Below are 16,009 nucleotides of genomic sequence, written 5' to 3' on the forward strand. Positions count from 1 at the left end.
CCGGTATTTTATATAGTACAAAAACTTGAAAGCGTTGGAAAAGTAAACTAAAAAGAATTGAAGTTTCTTACCACAGCTATCCCAGTTGTGGAAAGAACCTTTTAAGTATAGGATGCTTCTATATTATATTTAACTTTGTAGTTTCAAGCAAACGTGAAACTTGACTCAAGTTTTTTGTGAAGTATTTTAGAACGATGTATTATTAATAATACCACATATTATTAATTAATAGTCATTTGTTTTATTTATAAGCTACTTTCATTATAAATATTAAATAAATCGAAAATAGAAGTAAAAATATTAATTTCTTATCGAATCTATAATTCCCACCAAACCTCGATCGTTGAAGAAACGAAAAAAATTCGATTGAATTTTTTGAACATTCTACAAAAAAAGACATCATGAAAAAAAAAACTTACTAATATCAAGAAAAGCTTCCATTTAACGGCACTGAAAAAAATAGTGATATTGATCGGAAGAAAGGGAAGGTATATACATATAACCACAGCTGCACCAATTAACTCTTCAAGGGTAGGTTTAACATTACAATAATTTTTCAATGAAAGATGACCGGCTAAGACCGGCGTGGCGGTGCGGTTTTTATATTTTATTTTGCATCGGTGTACACGAAGCCTTATTTCACTTACAACTACGTAGTCTTAGTTCTTTTGTTTTATCAGTTTAACAAATATTTCTATTAACGATATTGCTTCAAATACGTAAGATATTCATAATCAAACGAATATCTAAACTATTTATCTGCCAATAACAAAGGAGAAAAGCGAATAATATTAAATATAATATATTCAAAGTTACCAAAAGATAAAAGACTTTCTTTTTCTTTGTGATTATTTTTCTATGAGTTGAAAAAACAACACTTTAAAAGAAGTAAAGGGCAAACAAGAGTTAAAGAAAATAAATTTATTTTAAAGACTCTCGAATCAAGTGTTTCGTTTCAATAAATTATAATGTTTTTATAACACGCTTCTTTACACTCGCGTAAAATACATAGTATATTCTATTCATTTTATAAAAGACCTTTTTATTTAAAATTAAGCGCTGTCGAGAGATCTCGTTATGGTTGCGACCTTTATTAAAATTAAAAACAAAAAGTTCCAAATTTTGAAAATAGAATAACAAAATCCTCTTTAATTAACTAATAAGCAGTAAAGCCCTTTAATTACGTAGCAGACGCTCGTAATTTCAGTTCAAACCTTCGACATTTACATCGCAAAGGTGCTATCGAAGTTCAATATTTCGATTATACGATAAAATTAAATGATAATTCGGAAAATTATAACATCACAATTAATAGCGTAAACACACACATTTATAACACTATTATATACGAATTACATAAGAGATTTTCGGATATTCACGGTATTATCAGATCACTGGTTAATTGACTGTAATAGCATCCATTAATAACGGTAAAGCAAACGATCCGATAATGATCGTACAGAAATCTATTGAACGCAAATCTGTGTGTTACGTAATGCGATTGACGTTTAAACTATTCACTCCATTATTAAAATCTGTATAACGTGTCGGTTATACTTGATACATATATAAATAGAATTGTAATGCGATTCTTCTCTTATAAAGTGACTATTGAAAATGGCAAAGATATGAATTTGTAGAGTTCAGTTAAAAAAAAAAAATAACAACCAACACATTAAAATATTTTCTACTGGATTTCGTTGTCGTTGTATTTTTTATTACGGGACATTATACATTACATCTTATTTAGTTTATATATTTATGTATTATATTTTGAGATTACAACGCCTCCCTCAGCCTTAAAGTAGAACACAACAATATTAAGTATTGCTGTTTAACAGTAGAAAATTTGATTAGTGGTAGGTAAACCTTACCACCTAACGTCCAAGAAATTATGATAGGCTCCTTTAATACAGTTCAGTGTGCTATTTGATAACGAAGTGTAGCTTTTTTTCCACTCATTATATAATTAGTGAACGATTTATGACATTTAAAACAGTTAATAGAAACGCAGTCACAAAGATAACAATCAAAGTTAAAAAATTAACATACACTACAGTTGAGCTTGGTAAATTCGTCTGTGAATATTTGTTTAAAAATAAAAATACTATATAACAATGACCACATAAGGTTAGTTAAACATTTGTTAAAAAAGACATAAAAAATGCATTCTATAAATATACCAATAAATTTCTAGAAATATTTTTTCTCAAATGCGCAGCTGGTGGCATACATTTAAGTAAGCAATTAATAATAACTATCAATGAAAAATTGTACAGTCAACAACAAAATCATATATTTATAAGACTCAACAAACCGTTGACAGACAAACAAGCAAACTTTCTGTCGACCAAACCGGGCTTGAACTCTAGACCTCAGAAGCTGCGGCTTTATATCTAGTAGCTAGACCGACAAGGTAGTCAAATAGTCTAATAACTTAATATCAAAATTTAGAGTGACGTCCAATAGTCTATAATTAGTGAACGATCAAGACACTGGTAAAAAAGTAATACTTAGTTAAATATATAAGAAGTTTAGAAGATATCTAAGACTAAAATAGCATATTAACACACATACATAATCCTTAAATCTGTAATCGGGTAAAAAATAATAATAAATCATCTTATACAGTGTATCCGTAAATGTCTTACGTGAATCGAGTTTTTCTTTTAATCCAAGGTGAAATGCGAATAAAGAAAAAATCTTAATGATTAAACTAAGGGTGCAAAAAACCAGTCGTCTGAAAAACAATTTAATCCGATAAAAATGAGAGTATTTTTTGCACGCTCACAGTCATCTGACCTTTATTCTGATCTACAGCGCTCGGGTCAAGGTGAAGTTATTATACTAATGTAGTATTTAGGTCAACATAAATATTTCCTGTTGTCACTTTTAAGTAAACATGATAAGACAAAAGGTATTCTAGAAATTGCTTAATAAAAAGAGGAATAACTAAGATGCGCAGCGCAATGAACGTATAATTTTCTTCGTAGCATTGCGAGTTCAAATCCCTTCAGAGACTATTTATCTCGTGCTGTATGATGAATGAAAATATCTTAAGGTAAGCTGCTCATTTCTATAAATAAATAAATAAATATATATATATGGTTTCGAATAAGTCTCAAATCTTTCTCTTATAGTGTGATGGTACTGCTGTTTAATCAGTACAAAGCCAAATATCCGCTATGTTATTTAATCAACTCTACCATTGTATTAAGTAAAAGACAAACACAAAAACGATCACCTTCGCTTATAAAATAACAAGTTACAAAAGCACTAATAATATATTTTTAAAAACAATCTTAAATAGAAGTCATTACTATGTTTCGTAGCAGATTGAATAACTAGTGGACCGCACAAAAGTAAACGTAGCGCTACGCCAAAGCGCTACGACAACTCGCATGACACGAAACGCTTGTAACAATAATGATGTCATATTATCTTTGAGCTTAAATACGCAATTTTGCAACTTTTTTTTTTTTTTATTGCCCGGGAGGGCAAATGACTCTGCTCCACCTGATGGTAAGTGGTAGTAGAGTCCAAACGCGACGACGGCTAGTGCAGTTGGGAAAGGTGATCTGCTCTAGCCGCCCCCGCCTTGCCGGCCCGCAAGATGCCTCTTCACGCCTCGCTTGAAGGAACCCAGGTCATAAGAGGAGGGGAATACGTGCACTGGTAAAGAATTCCATGTTTTGGAAGTGCGACAAAGAAAAGAGTTGCCAAATTTCTTTGTACGCGATGGAATTGATGTCACAGTTAGGCGGTGACATCGAGAACCAGCACGCGTGGACTTGTGAAGGAAAGGGGAAGCAGGAATAAGGGAGAATAGTTCCTCTGAGCACTCGCCGTGACACATTCGATAGAAAGCGCTGAGTGCCGCTATCTCTCGACGCAATTGTAAAGGCTCGAGGGTGTTGGTGACCTTTACATCGCCAATAATGCGAACCGCACGTCGCTGCAACCGATCCAAGGCCTCCAGTAGGTACTTAGCGGAGCCATCCCAGAGGTGCGAGCAATATTCAACGCAGGACCGTACCTGTGTTTTATACAGCAGGAGCAGTTGAGCAGGCGTGAAAAAACGCCGCACCTTGTTCAGGACTCCGAGTTTACGTGAGGCTGTTTTTATAACAGCCTCGATGTGATCCTTTGGATTGAGGTCGCACCGAACGTCGATTCCCAGTATGGCGACTTTGCTATGTATCTCCAGCGTTTTGCCACAGAGGGAAGGAGGAGGCGAGAATGGTGACTTTTTCGCTGTGACAGCGCACACCTGTGTTTTCTTGGCGTTAAACTCAACAAGATTGTCAGAGCCCCATTTGGCGATGAGTCCTAACGTCCTATCGAGCTCAACAACAAGATCCCTCCGTCTCTCCTCAGTTTCCGCCCGTCCAGCCGCTGCGCGTCCGTGGTATCCCCCGTGCACTGTACTGTCATCCGCATAGCAATGTATGTTCCCGAGAGAGAGCATATCATTGATATGCAGAAGAAAGAGCGTGGGGGATATCACAGACCCCTGGGGGACTCCAGCATTCACTACATGGGATTTTGAAGCGCAACCATCAACTAGAACGCGAAGGCTGCGCTTGTGTAGGAAGCTAGCAATCTAGGTGCAGAGCTGAACCAGCAGACCGTATGCCGGCAGCTTGGAGAGAAGACTTCTGTGCCAGACTCTGTCGAAAGCCTTGGAGATATCGAGGCTGACGGCCAACGACTCTCCACGCTTATCGATAGCTTCACCCCAGAGGTGTGTTACGTACGCTAGAAGATCACCTGTGGACCGTTTTGGTCGAAACCCGTACTGACGATCATTAATCAGACAGTGATCTTCTAGGTAATGGATCAGTTGGTTGTTTAAGATCCGTTCCATCACCTTACAAAGAACTGAGGTGATAGCTATTGGCCGATAATTTGCCGGGTCAGATCGATCCCCTTTTTTGGGAACCGCTTGCACATTAACTTCTCTCCAAGAATCCGGTACACATCCTGTAGAAAGAGACAGCTGGAACAGGCGCGTTAACACAGGAGACAGCTCCGCTGCACACTTCATCAGCACTATGGCTGGTATTCCATCGGGACCGCTAGCTTTCCGCACATCAAGTGATTGTAGCTCTGCACGTACATCACGTTGCCTGATTTTGATGTCAGGCATCGTGTAGCCACATGAAGGAATTGTTGGTGGCAGCGCACTACAATCATTGATTACGGAATTATCCGCAAAGAGTTTTTCCAGAAGATCAGCTTTTTCCTGCGGACTGTGAGCTAGCGATCCGTCCGGATACCTGAGCGGTGGCAGCGAAGGTTGGCAGAAATTGCTTTGTACAGATTTGGTCAGACGCCAGAAGCTACGGGAGCCTCTAGGATGTGAAATAAGGTCATCAAGGCCAAACCGCGCAATGCGCTGTGCATCCGCTCTTGTGTATGCCTTCCTACAAGACTTGGAAGTTTTATTGTAGGTTGCTTTCAGTGAGTCAATGTTAGATGCCCCACTAACGCAGCCATTGATCCACGCGCGATATGCCGCCTGCTTAGAAGACACAGCATCGGCACATTCGCGAGTGAACCAACGGTTACGCGTACCCTTACTGGCGAGGTCTGAGTTAGGAATGTAGTATTCCATCCCCAACAGGATCTCACCAGCAATAGCAGCGGCGCTAGCTGTCGGGTCATTCTCACTGAAGCAACGCTCCTTCCAAGGGACTGACGCATAGTAATCGCGCAAACCGTCCCAATCCGCCGACTTATAGTGCCAAATGCGACGTTTGCTTACCGTTGGTGGCGGCAGCTTGGCCTGTGGCACTTTGGTAGATATCAGGCAGTGATCCGAAGAACCAAGTGGAGCCCGAACCTCAACCTGATATTCCACCGGGTGGCTAGTCAGCAGAAGGTCCAGTAGGGAAGGCGCTTGCCCGTCAATGTCTGGGATCCTGGTGGGCTGATCAACCAACTGGGTCAAGTCATGCGTGAGAGCGAAAGCATGGGCAGTCCTTCCCGCATGGTCAGTTTTGGAGGACTTCAACCATGATTCATGGTGAGCGTTAAAGTCCCCCAAAAACACCAGTTCCGCGTTAGGAAACTGCTCTTGCGCAGCATCTGCCACCCGACTAAGATGGTCAAATAGTCGGCTTGTCTCCAAGTCACCATTGTGGGATCTGTAGAGGCACACGTAGACCCGACTCTGACGAACCAAGTCCACACGTACCACTAACAGGGAGAAGGAAGGGTCCTCCAAGCAGCGCAGACGGTGACAACAAACATCCGTCCTGACGAACAAGCATACTCCGGCTTTCGCTTTGAAGGATTCTTCAAGCATGTAGCCGGGATAATTAAGGTAGCTGGTATCGACAGGACGGAGTATTTGAGTCTCCGTCAGAAACAACATTGCTGGCCGTGCTGTCTCGACATGGTGGTGGACAGCATTGAGGTTAGCGTGGAGTCCACGGATGTTAACGAACTCAACCTCAAACAGCGTGGGAATGGTGGGGGTGTGCACCGCTGTACGACCGTCATTTCTTTTATATAACTAAAGTATAGGTTTCATAAAATGTGTGTTGATATTGGAAAACCTGAATTTTTCTATACTTAATTTAATTAACATCTAAATTCCAAAAGCACCAACCACTAGTATACATAAATACATGTAATATTTAGGTATAATGATGTCGGTCAAGGTTAAGATTATCATATATATTTATCTTACTGTTGTTCGTTTTTGTTGGTTCAAACCAAAACTTCGCCCTATAACCCTCAAGGAGTGGGCCTTATCTTCTCCGTGAATAAACACGCCATTTCCTAAAACTTTAGATGTTATCGTTATGTTGTGTGTGTTATTGTTGTTTTTGAATAATCGATTAAATAATCTTTATACACTTAAAAAATAAATTATTGTACTGAAACTACAATATTTTTATTTACAGCTATTATTATATTATATTGAAACTTGATATATCATAATATCTTTCATCGTTTTTTTTTTAATTGGTTGTAACATTTTAATCATACATACATAGATCTTTTACGATCTATATAAATGAGTAATAAATTTGCTGAAATCTACTTAGTATTAAATTTACAAAGCATAAACTTTACTTATAATTAGTATTAAAATGGTAGTATTTTAGTATCGGAATTATTTAAATATCGACGATTCAAAAACGCTTCATTGTAAACTTTACTTGAATAAAAATGATTTGATTTGATTATAAATAATCCTTCTTTAAGTTACATGATATATAAAATAATTGAATCGATACATTTTATCCTGTATTGAAATCAACAAAAGCTAACTCCACGCTTTCATATATGTAATCTCTAATCGGGTAATCGAATGAATAAAAATATATACGAAAAACCGGAACAAATTTGGCCTTATGTTTATATTGTTGCATTATCACTTAAAAATCGGACAAAACATACTGATCATAATAGTGACTCTAAGAATAAACAAAATATCGAATGCGACTAGAACTAAATTTCGAAAATAGAACATCACAAAAAAAAAATCAACATCTGAATAAATTTATAAAAAGAATTTTTAAGTGTTGGAAAATTGTAACATTTTCTTGTCCCTTTCAGAAGAATCTGTATTGCAAACCTGATGGAAATTTGAAATTTGTGCAAGCCCGTCTGGGTAGGTACCACCCACTCATCAGATATTCTACCGCCAAATAACAGTACACTGTATTGTCGTGTTCCGGTTAGAAGGGTGAGTGAGCCAGTGTAATCACAGGCACAAGGGACATAACATCTTAGTTCCCAAGGTTGGTGGGGCATAGGTGATGTAAGGAATGGTTAATATTTCTTACAGCGCCTTTGTCTATGGGCGGTGGTGACCACATACCATCAGGTGGCCCATATGCTCGTCCACCAAACAATACCATAAAAAAAAATCTTATAAAACGATTATTCTTGAGTATATTTTGATTTGATCAAGTTTCAGAGATTTTATTTGTCTCAGTATGATGATGGTGTTTTCCTGACCAATTTCGGCTACGGCGACCAATATGGGAGACTAATTAACTACACAGGACATATTATAGTGCACAGTGTGTGTGCAAACACAAGTACACACTCTATTGCCTTACTCTTATAATCCTTTGGGTCAGCAAATTCACGACGATCAATAAGACTGGAAAGACTTTAGTCGCTGAACCAACGGTTTAAATGTTTTCGTAGGCACAGGAGCGTATTTCCAATTTTCCCAAAAAAAAAACAATAATTTTTTATAGGCCTGATCTGGGCTTTGAACTCAGGACCTCGAGTTTTGCAGCCGTATACGTAACCACTAGGCCAACGACAGTCTATAAAATGTACATAACAATTGACGATACATTAAAGCATCACAAGTAACATGCTAACTACACTTAATTAGAATACTAGTCTACCAGTTACGGTTGACTTAACTGACGTAGTTACAGTTAGCTAATGGAATATCACTATACCCATGTAGATAGATAGATAGAATATAGATAGATAGCAGTAGAATACTGATAAAAGATTAATAATATTTGTTGATTAAAATGTGGTTTTTAATATTAATGTTTTCAATAAATAAATTATTATTAGTATTGTATAATTAATTGGGTATAGGTTTTAGATGAGTTTATTATACCTATATACTACCACCGAACAGGAATACTTATTATTGATGTGTTTTGGTTTGAAGGGTGAGTGAACACGAGGGCCATAACATCTTAGTACCTGAGGTTGATCGCGCATTGGCGATAGAAAGAATGATTAATATTTTTTATAGTGCCAATATCTCTGAGCGGTATTGATAACTCACCACATAAATTTAAAAAAAAATTGAAGTTTTGTAGAAGAATTGTAAATTAAAATAGGTCGTGTCTACAAATGCAATATTTTTAGTAGGATAAGATTTAGGAAAAAAATAAGTCCGTTTTAAATAAATCATTGACTAGTGTATCTATCTGTATATAAATCTGTGAGTTATTATTATATGTGAATCTAAATATGGCTATATTTAGAAAAAACAAAGGACTATAGACGTAAAACATCAAACACAAAATATGATTTAATCAAACAAGTTCAAAACCAATTTTGAATCATGTCATAGTATTGAATTATATGTAAATCTACCACCGGTTCTTCTCGGAATTTATATGAAATATTAATTTAAAGAAAATCGTTAATGAGTGTTTATAGTCTTTCTGAATAAGTTATATTTAGGTTGTTCTGTTCTTCTAATACCAAAAGTATCACGAAACGTAACTGTACTTCAATTGTTATATAATGCAATCCATCCCAAACAAAATTCATTTGAACAGAACTTTGTATTTATACAAAAGAATCCTTTGAAGTATTCGAGTAGAAAACAAAACATGTTTAATTGTCCGTTAAAGCGTTTCAGCTTGAATAAGGGAAGAAAATCTTAGTTTCGGATTGAAGGTCACGAAAACAACTTACCGTACAAAGTATTGCCGGACGCTAATGTTTAATTCATGTTAGGGAAAAGATGGGGAAAAATAGATGTAACGTATTTGTACGACCCCGTGCCTGGTACAAACATTTTTATTTGATCTTGATTTATAAATGCGTTTCGAAACTAAGCGTTATGTTTTTTTCCATTAAAAAAAAAACTAAATTTCAAGCACTAGTCAGCAAATCTACTAACGGACAGAGACCTCGATTTCTGTTAAAGATCGGAGCTTATTCAACTACCGACAAGGACCATTGAATCTTCTTATGTCTGTGTTTGTAAGACATCTCATGTTTGACGTTGAAGAAAAACGACGAGCAAATCTATTTTAGTTGGATGAAAAATCTACCGTTTGTGAATTTAACGAACCGCGTCTAAGCCGCGTGGGTGAATTAGCTTTAAATCTTCTCCATAAAATGAGATAAGGCTTAAGTCCAGTTGTTGGTCATATTCATATATCTATTCTAAATTAACTATCGTTTTAGGAAGAACAATATTAGTGCGGGACCCTAGTAATAAAGTTGTGTAACTATATCAAGTATCGATGTAGGTAACTGCTATAAAGATTTACTATAACGATTTTATCGACGAGATAAGCGCTTCACTCACGAGATTGTTATCTACACTAACCAAGCCTCCAGCGACGTTCCAGATAGAACGGCTAATCCTTAAAGTATTACGGTATATTTAGTTAGGTCTACTTTTCCGGTCCCTGTTAAGTGTTTTATCGCTTTAATAACTTCTTTTATGTATAAGAAACGGAATTAGTCCCTTTTTATACGATGCGGCTGTAACAATATTGTTAGGTAGTGGTGCTGTATTGAACAAATGGCTGTACCTTTTTTACTGTAGTTAAATAATATACCCGGGAAATACATGAACACAATAGAATGTTTTACATTATATATAATGTAATAATGGACCATTCTACATATTTTTTTTTAATATTATTTACTGATAATAGTTATTTAATAGTCTTGTAGAGCCTATATAGAGAAAAAATATGCCAGTAAGAGAGGTGTTTAGAGGCATTTTTTCTCGATAAATACTGGGAGCACTGTGCCGAATGTCATAATAGTTACAGCCAATTATATAAGTGAAGGTGCTCGGAGACTTACTGTGATATTAGTGATGGAGAAAAGAAAATTATGAGTCTTGGTTATGCAGTGACCCTTATCAGCGATGATACTAGGTGATGTAGCTTGGTAGTGATTTCTCGAGCCTTCTCACCTTTTTTTTTTTCAACTAAAGAATATACTCCTAAAACTAGCCCTACGACCAGGGCTAACGTATGCCAGTGCATAAATACATATAAACATGTATATATAGTCACCTTAGGTAAAGAGCCGAAATGGCCCAGTGGTTAGAACGCGTGCATCTTAACCGATGATTTCGGGTTCAAACCCAGGCAGGCACCACTGAATTTTCATGTGCTTAATTTGTGTTTAAAATTCATCTCTTGCTCGGCGGTGCAGAAAAACATCGTGAGGAAACCTGCATGTGTCTAATTTCAACGAAATTCTGCCACATGTGTATTCCACCAACCCGCATTAGAGCAGCGTTCTCCTCAAAAGGAGAGGAGGCCTTAGCCCAGCAGTGGGAAATTTACAGGCTGCTAATGTAGGTAAATGCGTCTAATTCGTCTTTTGATGATGAAATAGAAGCACAACATTTTAAAACCAATACCTTTAGTGACTTAAATTAGACATTGTTCATATAAACAAAAAGAGCGGTGGTAGTTATAAAGTGTTGTGTTTCTACGATATCATCAAAAGACGCATTTGTCTCTATAGAAGCATTTAACTCAGGTTACTATATACATATTATAACATTGATAGGGCTAATGGACTGTCTGATGGTAAGTGGTCACAACTGCCCAAAAACATTGGTTAGATACCAATGTTTTTGGGCAGAAGTAATAACTATTCATTAAATTACCAATGCGCCACCGATCTTAGGAACTAAGATATTATATCCCTTTCGATTGAAATAAAATTGACTCACTCACCCTTCCAACCGGAAAACCACAGTACTAAGTGTTTGGCGGTAAAATATTTGATAAGTGGTTGGTATCTACCCAACTGTTATCATTTAAGAAGATATTTAATTTTAAGATTATCATCGATCACTATTAAGGTATCAAGCAAATAAGAATATGCGTATGTGTTAATATATAATTTATATTTATGCATAAATACAAGTGATAGATGAAGTTATATTCGCATAGTCCATTCAATAATAACTCAACATTAACTATACTGAACTACAGACGGAAGTTCATAAAGAGGTCATACTGAAAACTTATTCTAATAAAAATAGCGTTTTAAAAATTTTTACGTATTCGTTAATACGGCAACTAAAGCTATACTTTACTGATTTTATTAAGTAAAATTTTGCGGCATTGTGAGAGCGCTGTACTGATTATACTCCAGCGGGTTCTTAATGACTGGTCGTGGGGTCAGAATCTATGTGGTTTGATCTCGGTCGCTGCGTTGGTCTCCCTTGTGGTGACGTCGTCTCGGATTTACTTGGCTGATATTGTTTGGTCTAAGGTAAATAGACACCGTTTTCAGTAACACTGATTTCCTTTATTTACCGATAAGGCTATTTATGTGAGTCGGTTTAGAAGATAGAGATAATTAATTATCTTTCCTGAAATATAATGTAACCTTATTTTACGAATTACTAGAGTAACGCATGTAGTATTATTACAAACTATTTAATAAAATATTTTTGATATGAAATTTTAATTCATTATTAAGCTGGTTATATTTATACATATATATTAAATTATATTACGTAAAAGTTATCCGTAGGTATCATTAAAGTGGATTCAACGTGATCTGTTATTCTGCATATCATAGTAGAATCGTTTGTTCATTTTGATGTTTGTTATCATAGTGTAGATATATCATATTCATTAGTAGTACGTTAACGAGCTGTACCGCGCTTCTAACTAAGTCTTCTAATTGTATCAATCGCTTGTTTACTTAGAACACGTTAACACGTTCTTTAATTAGAAGTAACATTAAAACATTATAGATATAAAGTTCAACATCAACTTACAACAGGTTCACTCATTGGTCGATTTGCATGTGACGTCACATAAAACGACTTCATCGAGGCTCACTTTTAAACATCTGTGGGAAAATTGATCTTTATATGTATATATAATAATTCTATACGTGTGTTTATTACTCCTACTAAGCGACTGGACTGTTTTGATGATGTTTTTATGTTTGTTTTATTGGGTCCCGGGTCCTGGGTTTTGCAAAATGATTCCTGAATTTTATCAAATAAAAAGATATCTCATTTCACTCGTACGAAGTCAGCGGAATTATAAATATATCATTTTAGAATTAAAAAGTACTTCGATTCACTCAAACCAATTCCCTTTCAAGAGACAAATTAATGAAGAAATATACAAATCAATATCTTATTACCAATGATAAAGTTCTAGAATAAAATAAATAATAATTATCGTTAAACTTTCTCAATGAAAGTACTCGAGTGTCTTTTGATTCGATAAATAGTTGGGCTTCGCTAACTGAGGCGGTAACTTTGTAACTTATATGCGATCGCTTGAAGCGCTGTTAAATTGTTCATATAATTATTTTATGAAATCGATAACCGTGGAGCTCGCCGTAGAGACATCGATGCCCAACCGCTGAAAATATACATTCCATCTTTATTGCTCGCGTTTTGTTCTACCGTTTAAGCTCCTGAACAATTTCATTGCAGTTTATTTTAGTATAATAATAGTTTTAACTTACAAAAAACTAATATAATTTCTATTATTATTTTTATGGCGTCGGTACTGTCTGGCTAATGACCTGGTGATGAGTGGTTACCATTGGCTATAGACACTGGCCGTATGGAATTTTATTTAACCAATACACCATCAACCTTGGGAACTAAGATGTTACCTTGTGCCTGTAGTTACAATGGTTCACTGATCTTTCAAACCGGAGTACAACAATACAACGTATTACTGCTTTATTTATATAATCTACCGCCGTAGAATATTATAATTGTGTGGTACGTATCTGGACGATCTTTCATAAGACGTGTGCAGTGTTTTATATTCACAGACTAATAATTTATTTATTACTTTACTTGAGATCAATTAGTAGCAAAAGGCAATTCATCATAGTTATATTAAATAATCAATGATGGATAACCTTTTTTATTGTTCTTTGATTACAACAAAATATGCAGAATATATAGTGACGTACTCATACTGTAGCTTCGCGGCTAATTGGATTGTTCTGTACATGTAAAGGAGTTGCCCGAGGCCTGCATGATGAATGAGATTTTCATCTCAAAGGCCAAGATCTTTGAAAGTGCTAAAACATTCCGAGTGGATGTACGTAGTTTTGAAAAGTTTGTTACCTATATAGTATGAAACAATACAAGCTACTATTTGGGGTTTCGTCTTTCATTCTACACTGTAAGTCGTTTGCAAAGAGTCATATATGCTGATCCTAGAAAGTTTAAGGTTTTAGCGATTAATATTTAAATACGTTTGCTCTGGTTATTTGTATTTCGAGATATACGGTTAAAGTTACACGTACACTAGTATGTAAAGTATCGTGACGTTTGAAGAGTGTCAAGAGTGGCTGCCACACACACCAAGATTATAAAGTTGACTTGTCATATAACATAAAAAAAAAAAAACAGATTAGTGTGGGCCACGTCTTTCTAAAAGGCCGACGAGTTCCAACTTCAACAAACATCTGCTGATATATAGTAAATAAGAAAAATTGTAAGCCGCTACAACTAACTAAAACTAAAAAAATAAATAATTCACGGACACACGGGCGTCTTTAAAAGTAGTTAAAATTGAAAAAAGAAAATAAATTGTTGGCTGGTTTCTGAGATTTTTTTGGAGAGCGATATTCTATTTAGATTTATAAATAACCGCCTCTTATTTATAAATTAGATAAAAAAAAAACTTAAACTCTAAAATATTATTTTTACCATTGGATACGATGAGATCCGTCTGTTGAATTAAGATATTGAACAAGAGTCTGCGAATAAATAAGTACGAGGTGCTTAGTTTTATTCCCTTCACACTTATATTATCACTTAGATAGGACTGCTATCCATCACTCAGGACTAGAGAACGTTTTGTGTGATCCAAAAAACAAAAGCACTGCTTTCTACCAAACTCTTACTTTTATTAATGATTTCTTGGTAGAAAAATATAATCACTAATACTTAGCCAGACCTCCAGTAATAGATTACTACAATCATAATATATTTATAAGTCTGATATACAAATAGATATTTAAGGGAATATTTAAAAAAATAAACACAATATCAACTTCTAACTTCTTTCTAACAAAATCTTTTAAATAATCAATTTGAAATAACATATTTATTTTTATATTATCTTTTAAATATTTGTATTTCAAAATATAAATGTGTTTACAATACTCAATCATGAAGCATCGAATCGGAAAGTAAATCCAATAAGAAAAATTCGAATGAAGCGAACGAATCAAGCGAAAAAACGCAGCAAAATCGTTGCACTGATCATAATCTAAATGAAATCTCCTATAGTCGATTGAATTTCGCTATCTTTATCACTATACATATGGAAGAGCGAGATAGCTACAATCGAGGTCATCTGATAACGGTAGCTAAGAGATACGCTGACAAAAATATAAAAAGAATTTTAGTAGAAAATGCCACCAATTCAATTTGTCTATTCAGAGATGTAAAAAAAAATCTTTCATCGTTCCTTTTACCAAATTATAGGGAGAATATTCTTAGCGAAGTCGAGTCGATATCACGACCATTTCGAAATTACGCTGTATTTTTTGTCAAAAGAACTATCTTAAAAGTATTACATAAAATATTAGTTCAAATGTTATATCTCCAATATTTTCACTGTTATTGTAAGTTTCTGTTTTGATATAGTAACAGTCTGAATTTTCTAAATTGAGGAGAACGTCAGGAGCATATTCCACTACGTTGCTCCAATGCTGGTTGGTGGATTCACATGTGGCTGAATTTCGTTGAAATAAAGACACATGCAGGTTTCCTCACTATGTTGCTTCACCGCCTTGCACGAGATCAATTATAAACACAAATGAAGCACATAAAATTTCAGTGGTGCTGGGTTTGAACCAACAATCGTGTCTATTTTAATAGCCAGAAGAAGATTAGAAAATATTCCGCATCTGATTGGTTGTTGTCAGCTGGTTTTCTCGCTCCTTGGAATATGATTGGCCAGTCTGACTCTCCCATTGGCTGAATGAGCGTGATAATGATGATTCTACTTTATTAACAGTAATATATTAAATACGAGTAATGAATTTCATACAAATTATTCATGAATCAAGATTTATTTGAATTGAATACAATTGTTTACTTGTTAATTAAACCCGTTCGTTTTATAAATGCGTATTAATTAAAATGAAGTCGTTATTTTATACATATATATTTTATGATATCGGTAGGCGGACGAGCAAATGGGTCACCTGATAGCAAGTGGCCACCACCGCCCACAGACAATGGCGCTGTAAGAAATATTAACCATTCCTTACATCACCAATGCGCCACCAA

Source organism: Vanessa atalanta, chromosome 22 (assembly GCF_905147765.1).
Source record: "Vanessa atalanta chromosome 22, ilVanAtal1.2, whole genome shotgun sequence".
Classification (NCBI taxonomy): Eukaryota; Metazoa; Arthropoda; class Insecta; order Lepidoptera; family Nymphalidae; genus Vanessa; species Vanessa atalanta.